This window comes from Triticum dicoccoides, chromosome 3B (assembly GCF_002162155.2).
Source record: "Triticum dicoccoides isolate Atlit2015 ecotype Zavitan chromosome 3B, WEW_v2.0, whole genome shotgun sequence".
In the NCBI taxonomy this organism is placed as follows: Eukaryota; Viridiplantae; Streptophyta; class Magnoliopsida; order Poales; family Poaceae; genus Triticum; species Triticum dicoccoides.
Window position 1 is genome coordinate 414,365,661 of NC_041385.1, and position 15,039 is coordinate 414,380,699.

The 15,039-nt window shown below is 41.5% G+C and overlaps 1 long non-coding RNA gene across 1 annotated transcript; it reads right to left on the bottom strand.

Annotated features, from left to right (window-relative positions):
• Window positions 1–8,741: 8,741 nt before the first annotated feature.
• LOC119276262 lies at window positions 8,742–14,655 on the bottom strand. Its single transcript, XR_005136447.1, has 3 exons — window positions 14,180–14,655; window positions 10,951–12,226; window positions 8,742–10,548 (listed from the first exon to the last, which is right to left on the bottom strand). It is a non-coding gene; the product is annotated as an uncharacterized LOC119276262 (long non-coding RNA).
• Window positions 14,656–15,039: the final 384 nt, after the last annotated feature.

The window sequence follows — 15,039 nt, forward strand, 5'->3', positions numbered from 1 at the left end:
ATAGGTACAGAAAATGGATAGGTATGGCATATACTCATATATGATGCTTAAACTTAGCAGATGGTGTAACAAAGTAGAAGTAATGCAAGAGGTCAGATGCGAAATATGTGCGACCAATACAACCTTGCCAAGTTAGAGCAAGCACCTTGATGGGTGAATAAGATAGGCCATCCTCCACCATGCCAAGTTTGTTAGCTAGTGGATTGTTCCGCAATATTCCTCTCGTGCGCCCATTCTCATATTCATTTTGATAATGTTCAATACCTGACATGCATGAAAACATAAAAACAAGTGAGATTATCTTTGTAATGCAGAAGTGATTCTAATCCAATACTGCGTCCTTGTAAACCCCTTTGTGCTATCTCTGCAATTCTTCTAAGAGATGCCATGCATGCTGTAATTTGGTGTGTGCATTAATATAATGTGGCCTACTACTCAAAATATGAGAGCTCCAGAAGTGATGACACTTTGCAGATGACAGCTTCAACATATAGTAAAGAAGAACAAGTCGACCTGACCTGACAGATTCAAAATATACTAAGGGAGAACAACTCGACCTGACCATTCGACCGCAAGAGAAGAGGATCATCTTAAAGAAGAGCAGAAGAGCAAGCAGATTGAAGATATTACAAGTCTTTCTATACAATGTCGGTTGGCCACCCATGATGAACCAGAGCGCACGGAGAAATACTATTCCTTCCGGTCTCTCCATATGTGGCTCACATGCATTTCGAAACTAAAGTAGGAACATTTAGCTGACCAATTAAACATCTCTCAGTTTTACTAATATCAGCATAATATCATATTTGAATTTGTACAACTAAGCTTGTTTAACTTGATGGGTGGAGCAGCGCTATTATAACACGAACCACGTAGGCTGATCGTGGTCATCATAAAATGGGGAAACCGTAAGCATGATGAGTATAGTGTTGATCGTGGCAATGGGATGGCAGATCTGAAGCTGCAAACTGCGCAAAGGGTAGTTAGCAACCGATGTTTGCTTTGAAATAACAACTAAGATTTGGTATGTACAAGAAAGTACCGTCAACAAGTGACAAAGAAATGTAATTCCGCTGTCTCTCTATATGTCGCGACATGCATTTGGAAATTCAAGTGGGACCTTTAGCTAACCAATTAAATGTGTCTATTAACTAATATCAGTATCATATCACAATCATATTTAAACAACTAAGCTTTGGAATTTTGAGTGTTGTGTTGTTTAGCTTGAAGGGTGGAGTAATACTAGTACGACAGAAAACACCTACGTAGGTCATAGTAGAGTAGACAAAAGGGGAAAACCCTAAGCATCAAGAGTAAAATCAGGAAAGTGTAACTAGCTGGACCAATGGGTGGCGCACATGCTTTTCGAAATGGATATAGGAAGATTAGGTGACCAATTAAACATTCTTTGTTTTAGTGATATGAGCATCATATCAGATTCGTATTTCAACACGTAAGCTTTGGGTTGAGGTCTTGAGGAGCAGTGCTAGCACGACACGAAGCACCTACGATGATGGTAGTGAATATAAAGGGGGGTAACCATAAGCTTTACGAGTATAGTGACCGTGCCATGGTGGGTCTGAAGGTGCAAACCGGACAAAGCTACTCCGCAACCAATGTTTGTTTTCAACTAGCCACTACGATTTGGTAAGGACAAGAAAAGTATAGTAAACAATTTACGATCTATTTTCCGAGTGAGATCAATAACTTAAGCACATATGGAAGAGTACCACCTCTCTTGCGATGTCGTGTAGGCCTCTGCTGATACGTTGAGGGTGTTGCGGGCGTGATGGCTGGCGGCGGCGGGGAAGAGGACTTTAGACGGCAGACAACTGGGTTGGGGATAAATCTTGTTGTCGTGGACGAGGCGGTCGTAGGAGCGGCAACGGCAATGTGGACGACGACGCCGATGAAGCGAGAGGACGCGATGAAAGGATCCTGGTCCGGCGCTATGGATGAGAGACGTCCATCTCTTGAAGTGGACGACGGGGTAGGGGTAGCGGCTCCAGCAAGGTGGAGGATGGGGTGGCAGATGGAGGAGGCTGGCTGCAGTGGGAAGGTTGTCGTCGCGCCGACGGTGTATGAATAGGGAAATGGAGGGGGAGGGGGATCTCAAACTTTGGGACGCGCTTTTCTGAAATGTGGGAAAGTTATGAACTTATCCCCCGTTTAAAATTTCGGACATCACGTAGGTTGGGGATAGGACGATAATCTCGCATCTCCCAAATATTTGTCGGTAACGATTTCGGGCGAGGAGAGGGTATTTAGCCGCCCACGGTTGGTGCCCACAGTGTATGAACGGGGCTGACAGGTAGGGCGGTTGTGTCACGTCTGAGGATAGTTATAGATCTGTCCCTATTTAAAATATTAGCCTACATCAATTTCGGACGAGGAGAGTTTGTTTTGCTGCCCACCGTGTATGAATGGGGAAATGGAGGGAGAGACACATGTCTTTCGGACGAGCTTGAATCAAATGTGTTTTGCCGCCGATGTTTGGCACCCATCGTGTCTGAATGGGCTCAGAGGCCGTCGGCTCACGTCTGATTGAAGTTACTAGTCTACCCCTATTGACAGCAGTGTAAATCCGGTCGATAAGGATGTCAAGTGTCAGGGGTAGACAGTAACTTCCATCTCGCAAACACTGGCTTCGGGCAGCCCACAAATTATAGTGGGTGTTTAGCCGCTTTGTTCAAAACTTGGGAGAGTTAGCATTCACGTTTGCCCTGGGCCCTAGCAACTAAATTCAGATCCAATTTGTATTCGATTACGAATATCCACAGGTAATTCTATGTTTTGTTATTTATTTCTTCAAAACCACAACAAAGATTTATTCCACCTTTATATATGATTATGATTTAAAAATGTCGTGATCTTCGAATTCAGTAGGTTGGATACACTTTGAGTCAAACAGTTATTTCATCCAATACAATATGCTCACACGAAAAACAGTTCACCTTATGTCAATCATACAAGTACCGAGGATTACCACGCCTAAAAATTCGGATCATTACAACACATGGACAACATAGGGAATCTTACAACATAATCCATTCAGAGACATGATACAACATGCAAGTACAATAATCTAATGACAATTTCAACTGGTATCTAAAAAAGAACCGGGATTACCCGGGCTTCAGATAGCAGAAACAGCAGAACCTGCTCCGTCTTCAAATGCAACATTCTTACTTCCTCCAATTCTTGGGTTGCTTGCATAAGGCGTGCCACTAATTGCATAATTTCCAGCCTCAAGATCAAGATTACCTCATTCATGGCAGCCACACCATCTCTTTCTGCCTCTAGTAGAGCCTCAAGAACTATAATATCTATGCTCAGATTGCTCTCCGACGGTGTTGCCTCTGAACTGCTACCATCTGGTAACATGGATGGCGTACTGCTTCCACAAATTGATTATGGGGTTGTACATTGTGCCCTAGTGTGAACGGCTTCCTGAAAGGTTTCCGCTGGACATAAGTAAGAGATAGTTATCGCATGATCCAGGCAGTAAGCTTACATGGTAAACGACATACGAATTATTGCCGAGCATGGCAAGCTATATTTAAATGGTTCGAAGCAGCATCAGTCAAAAATAAAATAAAATGGTAAGATGAAACTAGGGATGTAAGTGGCAAATAGACGACATCCGCCAGTCCCATCTAGTTAGTTTTTGCTAGCTCCCTAGTTCATTTTCCTCAAAAAACGAAAACTCTTTTGAACTATCATACCACTAGTGGACTTTAATCGGGATTAAACGGGACCCACTTGACATCCCTTGTTGAAAGGGAGTGTACCACCACTATATTTAAGTTGCCAAGGCATCTAAGCAGTTGAAATAATCTGAGAAATCACTTAACAGTGTGGCCTCATATAAACTACAAAGACAGTCTTGTGTTGAAGTTCAGAGAAAAAGTTAAGGACTCAAATGAACTAGGCATGCATTTCTTTATGATAGTACAGCAGGCACTGCTGACATATTGGCCAACTCAGGTATAGCGTAACAAGTAACAAACAAGCATTCGAATCAAGCAATACAGCAAATCAGACAACTGAACTATTTGTAGTTCTGTAGGATTACAGGTAGAGGGCACAAGCCAAGAAAGCAGCCCACTCGCATTACATTTCACATGTACTAAAACACACTGGCTTACCATATGTTGATGTGAAGCCTCGCTGCTGTTGCAATGTTCTTTGAAGATATCGTCAGCATCTCGTGGTTGCAAATCTAGTTGTTGTAGTTTATTCTGCACCTTCTATTTAGGTAAAATTAATTTTAGCCGCATGCACTGGTTTGAATTGATCATCAATGGTTCATCTAAACTAATGAAAGAAGGGTGTGTGCATACACGACAATATACCTGCTTCCCTCTATTTTTATGCTTGTTCGAGGTGCCAGCCCCAAAAGAACAAATATTTTGATTGATGGGGTTGGCAGCTCCATAATGAATAGAAGCATCAAATTAGTCATGCAACTTGGCAAGATCAAGAACACACAAAAAAGTAATGAACAGAGGCTCGGAGCAGTGATGTAATAGCTAGCATAAGAAAATGTAGGGTAAAACGAACAAAAAGCAGCGGAACCACATGCTAGTTTGCTGATGTGTAATTAAGCATAGAGAACATGAAGCAGTCTGATGGTACCAGTAGCAGGCATCAGGACAACACCATTATCATAAATATAGCATGCAAGAAGTAAAATAGTAAAGGCAGTGATATCTAGGAAGTACAATAATACTTAGGACAAAACTAAAGCATATTAACTACATGTGCACTTGTATGTAATTAGCACATGTAACATGTTCACTGCCAGAACTATGGCCCTACAGGTGCAAGCAGAATAACGCGTGTCATGAAAAATTGAATGATGCCCTGAAGAAATTCAAAGGTGCGGTGCTTATGCTATGAAAGTGAACGTAGGCGCCGGACATTGGATAATAGTACCTGATTCTCGACGTCATATGGGTATCGTTGTCATACTTGATAGCTAAGGATCATCGATGGTGCTCGTGTTGCGGTTGAGTTTGGGCCGGCTGTCGCCGTCGCTGAAGCGGCTCCGGTGCTTCGGTTGCGGCGCCTGTCGACATACAAGAAAGCTCATTTGTGGTAAGTGAACAGTTGCACGATAAAGAAGAGAAAAGTCAAACGAGTACAAATCCAAATAACCTGATGAGGCTACGACATCGGTAAAGCAGGGCCGGTGGAGTTGAATATGGCATCCGTGGAGCGGGTCCGGTGCAGTGGACGAAGGCTTCGGCGGGTGCGGTGTACAGTGCTTTTGGTGAGGCGGATCTGTTGCGGCGGATGAGGGCTTGTATGAAGGGCCAACGATGGGGCGGACGAGGGAGTCAGTGAAGGGCCTACATTGTGGTGGACGAGGGTGCCAGTTAAGCAGATCCAGTGCGGTGGACCATGATGGCGGTCAAGGAGATCTGGAGCGGTGACAAGCCAGTCGCTGAAGCGGCTCCGGTGAAGTGGTGAGTTGGCAGTTGGGGGTTCCCGGCGAGGTGTGAGGTCCACCGCTGCGGCGGAGGACTAGATTCGGCGGCTTGCCGTGGTTGGGGGGAGGGAAAGGGGAGGGGCTCTGGGGAAGAATGTTGGGGGCAAAGAGGGAAAAACAATGGAGTTACCAAAGCAGCCCTTTTCTATTCATGTGGCAGGGTAAACAGGAATATCGCAGGGCTAAACTTTCGGGCGCGATATATTTCGATGTGAACGGGAAGTTTGAAAGCTTTTGGCGCCTAAAATTTTAAGTGGTCTGCTCTTGTACGGTCGACTATGATATTATGGCCGAGAATTTGTTTGTTTTGCACGCAAAAAAAGTGCAAGTTTTGAAAATCAATGTCTCCAACTCGAAACTTAGATTGTCCATTCAATTCAAATATGGATCATTGAGCTAGTACAAGAAAATACCATCATACGGTCCAATTCAAATGAAATTCCAAATGTGTTTATCCTAAGTATGATGACAAAAGTAAAAATGTGTATGTGTATGAATAAAGTGGATGATTATAAAGTTTGAACATGCTCGTATGTGTATATTTCTAGATTTGATATATGAATTTGAAATCACGAAATCCCGGCTTAAAAAATGTACCTCCGTTTAAATGATTTACAAAAGCTAATGATGGAGTCAAATTCGAAAATTTCAATCTTAGGTTTGTAATTCTGATACATCAAGATATATCACGCATGTTCAATAGTATCGTTATCTCATAGTCCAAACTGTGAAACAAATTGATCAACCATGAGTGCACACACTATTTACCATATATATCTCAATTCTCAATTACGCTAAAGTCCCTCAAATATAGACACCTCACTCTTTATCTGAAGCCAACCACCCCTGTCGCCCCCCACACACAAGTCGTTCTCTCCCCCAGACATGAACACACGCGCACATTAACACCCCTCTCTCTTCTGAAGTCCGGACCCCAATATAGGTCTCTATCACTTTATCTCTCAGGCATGCACACATCTCTTCCCCCACTCTCTAGGTCTCCCGACATCTCTCTTTCCCAAGCACACGCACTATGTAAAGTGTATCTTTCCCATACACACAAAACGTCGCCTCCAGACATCTATCTCCCTAGTTATGTGGTTCTCGCACACTCACCTCACACACCACCCCCACAGCAAACAAACACACTTTGTCTCCTTGTGCACCACTCTCCTCTTTCTATCTCTCCCACATGCGGACCCACCCTAGCTCCTTCCCTGTATACATATATGCCATGACTCTTTTCATAGCTCCCTAATGTATCATCGTTCTCAATCTCGCATGTTGTTCTCTACACCATCTATTCTAGATCTCTCATGAAGTCCCTATCACACACACGATGACTCGCTTTCCTTGCGTCTCCGTACATAGGCCAATTTCGAACAACATCAACATTGTCTCCCTATCTATACGCCATTTATGGACACAAACGACCCCTCTCTCCCCCCTCTCTCCCCCTCTCTCTCCGTCACTAGCTCTCTCTCTCTCTCTCTCTCTCTCTCTCTCTCTCGCTCTCGCTCTCACACCCCTCTCCCACACACACTCGATGTCTCTTCCAAATAGTTTGCTCGCCTCGCCCGCACCCATGCTATCCCGCTACTACACATGTCACACCATTCCCCCTTCCCTTATACTAGGTTTACATCATTAGTGGTTTCTCTACTCCACATACACACACTCCCTCTCACACACAAACGCGCGCACAAACACACACAGACACGCACAAACACCCATTTATCTGGATCCTCATCTCTCCCCATGTCCGCATGTGTATCTCACACACTCACTCTCTGATTATGTCTATGTGTCTCCACGTTACATAACACAAAGCCCCATTTACATGTCCCTCTCTATCCTCCACACACATAGACACAAAAAATCTCTTATCATTGCCTCAGTCTCTAGACATATCACACACACACACACACACACACACACACAGTCTCTCTCTCTCGCAAACACGCTCAACAAGGGTTTCCCCGTGAATAACTTACCGTCTATTCATCAACAGTCGTGGCAGTACGGCAAACACGAGACGTGAAAAAGAATAAATCTACACGTGCGTAGACCAGCTAGTATGACTACTAGGACTAGAGCAAGCCGAAAGCGCGCCGCCGTCACCCCCTCCTTATCGGCGACGGGAAAACCTTTGTTTTACACAGTCGAGAAGTCATTGTGCTAAGGCCCCACATGCTGAGCGTTGAATAGAATGTAGATCTTAGTTTATGGAAACAAGTATCGGTAATACGTTTGTATCTCCATACTTATATTTCTTCTCTTATAAAAAACCGAGTTGGTGATGATGGTACGCGTGCCGTCTTGCAATATAGACCGTCCGATCTATATCTGAAGGATGGAAATCTATCTATTATATAATTAAGACAAGAGTCAAACAAGCCATCACGTTCGTCCACATACACTAATCTTATTTACACCGTTCGATTAGAATAACAATGGCTCAAATTTAAAGTTTCTTACGTAACATGTAAAAATATATGTACCGGCGATATTGAACTCTTATGTTGTCACGTAAAAATATATGTACCGGCGATATTGAACTCTTATGTTGTCACGTTGACGCATAATATAGAATAAAAAAACTATTGCAATAGGAAAACGATGTGATTCGGATGTGATGATATGAGGATGACAAGTCATGCACGACCACACATGCACACATGCATGTACAAGAATAAACAATCCTTTTTTAGTTACAATCGGAATCAGATATGGAACCCTATCCTACTACTCCTGAAACATATACGCAGGTCAAAAAGAAGTATACTACTACAATGCAAGCCAGGACTCATCATCATATACGCATCCATGTAAAAAGAAATATACTACTACAACTAGTAAAATGCCCGTGCGTTGCTACGGGCTAAATTGCATACAAATGTATCAAACAACTGATTAAGGCTCAAGGTCAAAGTTCATTTCTCCCTCATACGTCCAAGCATGTTCGACATCAAACGAGCACCCAATAGGCTCCCCAAAATTCAACGTTCTCAGTTCAAACTCCCCCAAATCCAGCCCATATGTGGGGGAGAAATGCGGGTGTCCTAACTATTCTTCATGTAATCTCCAACATGGGGCCCAACAAAAAAACCACCACACAACCCACCCTTCTCTTTTCCTGTTGCCCCTCCCCCACTTTTCCGCCATAGTGAAATAGTTCTCGCTGGAGCCCTCTCCTTTAAAACCGGATGACGCCCACCTCAACTTCGGTGTGGCGCCCTCTCTCTTTCACACCATACTTCCCCATGGACCGCCAAAAGGTCCCCTGCCAACCGCCCCGCTCTCCGCCCTAATCCCCTCCACTCGGGCTCGTGTCGATCCGCCACTGCTATAAAGGGGGAGAAGGCATGCGCCGCTCATGACACCCCCCACCCCCGAGCCAAGAAGGCAGATCTGATCTCTCCTGAGTCATTGCCACATTGTATCATACTATTGAATATCGTGCATTACCATGAAACAAAATACAATATCAACCGTTGGGCATGCAATAGATACACCACCGTGTTCGTTATTAACTCTTGAAACAACCAACCAATGCATTTACCCTTCTATCCTAACAAAAAAATTGTACAACTTGATGAAAAAATTATGAACTCCTCGTTTATGCAATTCGCTGCAAAGCCATCTCTAATGAAACGTAATTTGTCACATTTTCTAGTAGAGCGCCCATGCGTTCCAATGGGAACCAAAAATTGACACCCTTATAATATAATAGAGGTTCTTCGAACACCCAATATTATAAATTTGGCATACATATTTTCCAAAGGCAATTTAGAATTTCATATTTAGTAGGTCCATACATGCAACCCCCCGCTCATCTATTCAGGTGTGGGACCAAATAATGGGTATCAAAATAACGAGAATTGCAACCATGTATATATCATAATTTACGAATTTAAAAATCTAAAAAATATTGATTTTCCAAGATTATCGTCAGCAAAAGTTCACGAAAAGATCAGTGTGGACGTCACCGCCACTACGATGCCTATACCCGAAAACCCTAATTCCATCAGTCCGGGCGACTACTGGAACCACATGAAACCATTTGACCCTCTCTCTCCCCAACTTGCTTTTATTTTTATTTTTCAGAAAGAAGAATCCCAAACTTGCTTTTATTTCTATTTTTCAGTAAGAAGAATCCCCAACTTGTTGTTGACTTTTTCTATGCCAAATGAAATGCTCTGCATTTTTCTGCCAATATAAATGATGCACGCATTCTGTTTCACTATTTGTCTGGGACATAACTCTCTAGTCATATATATAAAATACCACATCTGATGTATTTATTAGGTGATGGGTCATTTAATATTGCATAGTATTAGGATGTAAACTTACCCAGCATGGTTCCTTATACAACCCGGGCAATTTCGAAATTGATGAACAATAATTTAGCCTCTAGACCCTCATTCAGTGTCGTTATATATAACCCATTCAAAACATTCATTATGAATATTCTGAAAATAATAAAAATGATAGAAGAAGGGGTAATATACATACGTAATATTCATATTCTTCGCCGGTTTACCCAGAATCACTGGATTAAAGAAGCTAATGAATTTACTAATAGGTCTTAGAAAAGTCAATGAATATGGAATAGAAATCACACTTCTTCTGGATTATTTTGAACTGAAGTGAGGATGTCTATCCTCAGGTTGAATTAATTAATCTGTGTGGTAAAAAGATACAATAGGTTAAGCGCATAATAAGCAACTGGCACTAACACAGAGCTACACCCAAACTTATCATATACTCCCTCCATTCCGTAATGTAGTGCGTCAGCGCTTTTCGAGATTTAAGTTTGACCATAAATTTAACCATGTTAGTTAAATTTATGGTCAAACTTTATCTCAAAAAGCGTGGGTGCACTACATTATGGAATGGAGGAATTACAACATTATGCATTTGACATGGCAAGATATTTTTATCAACCATAATGTATGCACTATTGATAGACATGAGATGGTTAAATATCAGTAACCTCAAAAGATGCATAATTTCCTTATCAATGCTGCACCTTAAGGCCAAAACTCAGCAACCTGAACAGATAAGACCATGCTCATTATATAACTCAATTCACTGACATAACATATGGTGTAATAACAAAAGATGAAGCTAAAACTTTTGAAATCCCTACCATCTTGTAAGAGCTAAACTTTTCTATTAGTTGTGAACTTCCATTTGATATTTCTCAAATTTGTGTTTTTTTAAGATTAACACATGCAAAGCAAAGTTTAGTATTCAGAACTGGAACTCTGCAATTTTAAAGAAAAGTTTAATAACTAAAGCTTGAGAAACAAATGCGGTTATAAATACATGACACGCAAAGTTCAGTACAATTCTGGACTATGGGGGTTGTAAGTTTTATTTCCAAAGCATGACACACGACTTCTAAGCTTCCTATCATTGTCATTTTTTTGAAAATACAGAAAATAACATACCTGGATTTTTTTCTATGAAATAGGGACGGTAAGACTTCCCACAAAATTATCCGCGCACAACATCCCATGGAAGGCCCGGCAGTCAGCAAACAACACTTAGGGAGGAAGCGCGTAGATCGTCAGTGTCACACCATATATAGCTCAGTTAGTTGGCATGTACTGTCGTACTTGGCATGTTAATATTTAGTAGATCCATCCATTATATTGGTATATCCTCCAACTGCAGTACGTTCAATAAGGAATGATCAAAAGAGTGAATGAATCACGTACATACTATTCGTCCAACTGGAATTGGAACCCAGTGTGCTGTCTCGGCAACATCGCATTGTTCCAACTTCCAAGGGAACCCATCAGCCTCCCATACGTTGTCACAAAGGAACCCCGTCTCCATTTGCTCCATGCCTTCTTTGCTAGCGCCATCATCAAAGCCTCATCGACCCTCGGCAAGTGCACATGCTACAACCATGGCCGACACCGCCAGCACTACTGCACTCGCATAGAACCTGACCTCGGGCGTTGCTGTAGAGGAATCATCCGTTCATTCTTCTAGCAGTTGTCCCAAGCTGTAGCTAGCTGTGTATAGAGATTAAAAGGTTAGAAGAAATAACGTGAATGTAATCTTAACCAAGTAAACAGTCACGTTAATACTTATCTAACACCGCCAAGGATAACTTCACTAAAAAGCAATCTTTGCAGTGCAACTTGCAAAGACAACTATCATCTGTTTTGTTATATGGGTTATATCACTCATGTTCATTTTTGGCAAGATTCAAATATCAGAAAATAGCTTCATTCAAAATTACAGTTCTGAAGAATTTCCATGTTATACAGAGAATTACTAATCTCATAGATACTCTGTTGCATTAGCAAAACACAAGTGCACATTTACTGCCTTCTAGGATTACAACCGGAGATTGACACATTAAATAAAATACTTAAAAACGGATAATCTCTACAAAATGCGCACTTCGGCAAGATGTTACAAAATGCCTGTCGTTATAACAAAAGCGAATGAAGCGGATAATTCTACTGATGAATTACAAAATTCCTGCAATTTGATGCTCACTTCAACAACAAATACTTAAAAGCGGATAATTAACTAAAAGGTGAAGCAGAAGCATGAACTGCTAACCGTTACTTGATGACCTATCTACACAATTGAGAGAGTCTGTATGTAGTATTATGCCTATCAATATCACAAAGATGGATGTGTACTTTCCTTGCTCCTAGACCATGAACTAAATTGTCATAATTTTCTTGTCTTCCTCCCTTCGTCCTGCATGGAACCAAGCATTACTCATACTCCATTTTTACACAACTGAAATAAATAATCAGATAAAAGTCTGAACAACTTCCCACAAAATAAAAGGGCATATCTAATGAAACACGTTCAGTCAAAAAAATGTTCTCACTGGAGAGCACATCAATGTAAAATGAAAAGTATCAATCAAGTTCTAAGTTGTACACCGCCAAGGATAACTTCACTAAAAAGCAATCTTTGCGGTGCAACTTGCAAAGAGAACTCTCATCTGTTTTGTTATATGGGTTATATCACTCATGTTCATTTTTGGCAAGATTCAAATATCAGAAAATAGCTTCATTCAAAATTACAGTTGTGAAGAATTTCCATGTTATACAGAGAATTACTAATCTCATAGATACTCTGTTGCATTAGCAAAACACAAGTGCACATTTACTGCCTTCTAGGATCACAACCGGAGATAGACACATTAAATAAAATACTTAAAATCGGATAATCTCTATAAAATGCTCACTTCGGCAAGATGTTACAAAATGCCAGTGCGTTATAACAAAAGCGAATGAAGCGGATAATTCTACTGATGAATTACAAAATTCCTGCAATTTGATGCTCACTTCGGCAACAAATACTTAAAAGCGGATAATTAACTAAAAGGTGAAGCAGAAGCATGAACTGCTAACCGTTACTTGATGACCTATCTACACAATTGAGAGAGTCTGTATCTAGTAGAATGGCCGTGCGTTGCCACGGGCATTTGAAATCTTCTACTGAAGTTGTATATATAATATAACATAATGCATCTTAAACTTCACATACATACCAAAGATAGCTAGTAAAAATCGGGTAATAATTGAAATCCACTTCACTTGAAATGTAAGTTGATGAAAAAAATATAATTTGATGATATGTACATAGAAAACCATGACCGCACTAATAATTTGTTACGAATTAAGATTTCTACTTGATGCGCTTAAGATTTTCTCACACAATATCAACAATGATTTTTTCAGCTTCATTCCCATGATAATAATCATCCTACATAAGCAATATATGTAGTTAGCATGAATGTTTCACAAGGAAGGTCTAAGAATGTGCAACGGAGAATACTCATCGTGCAAATCAAAGGAAGCAAGGAGAATGGAGAAAATGATGAGAGAATATGAAGGGATTAATCCATGTCTCCTACTCTAGCTCAGCTCACATGAGAACCACCGCGCCAAGTAGTCCGCGCTGCAACTGCAGTAGCGCCTCAATCTACATCCTGGATCAAGGAGACAAACAAAATAGAGAAGAGGAGCGGTGGTTCATCGTGGATCAATTGTGTGGTTGCCGGCAACGAGATTGAAGTTCGCCGGCGACAAGACCTAGCCAATAGCCCGTTAGTGTTATATGTAGGTCACATGTACAGGATGTTTCACTTGAGAAAAATGATACAAACCGGTAGTTTTCTAGGTGACAAAAATGGTCCAGCATCACGACCCTAGGGCCTATACCATCCCATTAGAATTGATATACATGGTTTACGCAGAGTTGGTTCAGTTTCCTTTTTCTAATACCTTAATCGATAAGAATACGATTTCTACTCAGTATCAACGAGAGATACAAATTCCATTCTGTTGTGCTATTAAATAGTCTGCAAATGGTTATTTCAAAAAAAAAAACTGCGAACGGCTAAGCCTTTAGATAGTTACCACGTCCAGCACTACATCAACACTTTCAGTCATATTTGAGGAAAACTTTGCATCTCAAGCACATCAAGGAACAGTAATTAACACACTGTATCGCACAGAAATATAGCACATCAACCACACAAGCCGGTCTTCAGTCAAATATTACTTCATTCAGTTCAAAAGCAAGTCAATAAGTAAGGGGTCAAAGAAACCAAATCTTTTAATTTACTTTAACAAACTATAAGTAAATCACCTTATGAAGAACAAATGATGTGGGAGTTTACAAAGAGAATCATACCTGTTGCTCTTCCTTAGCCTGGGACGAAAAAGTAACAACATGCCTTTCAACGCGACGCCAAAGTTCTCTGTCCCCGCACCCGTGACCTCCCCGGCGACCGGCATCTGCGTTTCCAGATTAGCGACGCAAGATGCGGTCTCCCTGGTGACCGGCGCAACAGCAGTAGCTTGACCGCGCGGACCATGCCTCGGTCAGGAATGGCCTCCAAGACAACGCACTTGCAGCCCACTCGATTTGGTACAACCGGCTTGGAAGATCAGCATGCACGAGTTCATCCGGGAACTCAGCGAACCAGTGTGCCCTCCGTCAGATGCGTCACCGCCTCCTCCGCGCCACCAACCTCCAGACCCGTCGCCACAACAGCTAGCTGCCGTACATGACGAGGTCCAGTAGATTGCCGCGTTCTCCAGTGCTCTCCCTTGCCTAACCCATGGCCGCGCCTATCCAAACCACAGCGGTAGAGAGAACGGTAGAGAAAGGGGATTTTGGTTGTCTCCGTGATTTGGGTAAAATGATAGTTTTTTTATTCCTGCTTTTTACTATGGTAACCAAAGGAAGATAAAAACAGTAGTTGCAGAGAAGGTGAAATGTTAGACCAATGGTAACTCACACAATAATGTAACATTCATTTTCTAAATGAAAAATATACACACACGTAGCCATCCAAAGGCATGTTTCTTCAAAAGAGTTTGATCAAATGGATACAAATCATATAGTGAAAAAATAAGTTAGAAAAAATTAATTTCGCAAAAACACAAATGAAATACCTTCAACTACACGAAAGAAAAAATAATTTGTTATGAATGATTCTTATATATAAACATTGTATAATGAGAGTGGATTTTTGGAACATGGGTGCA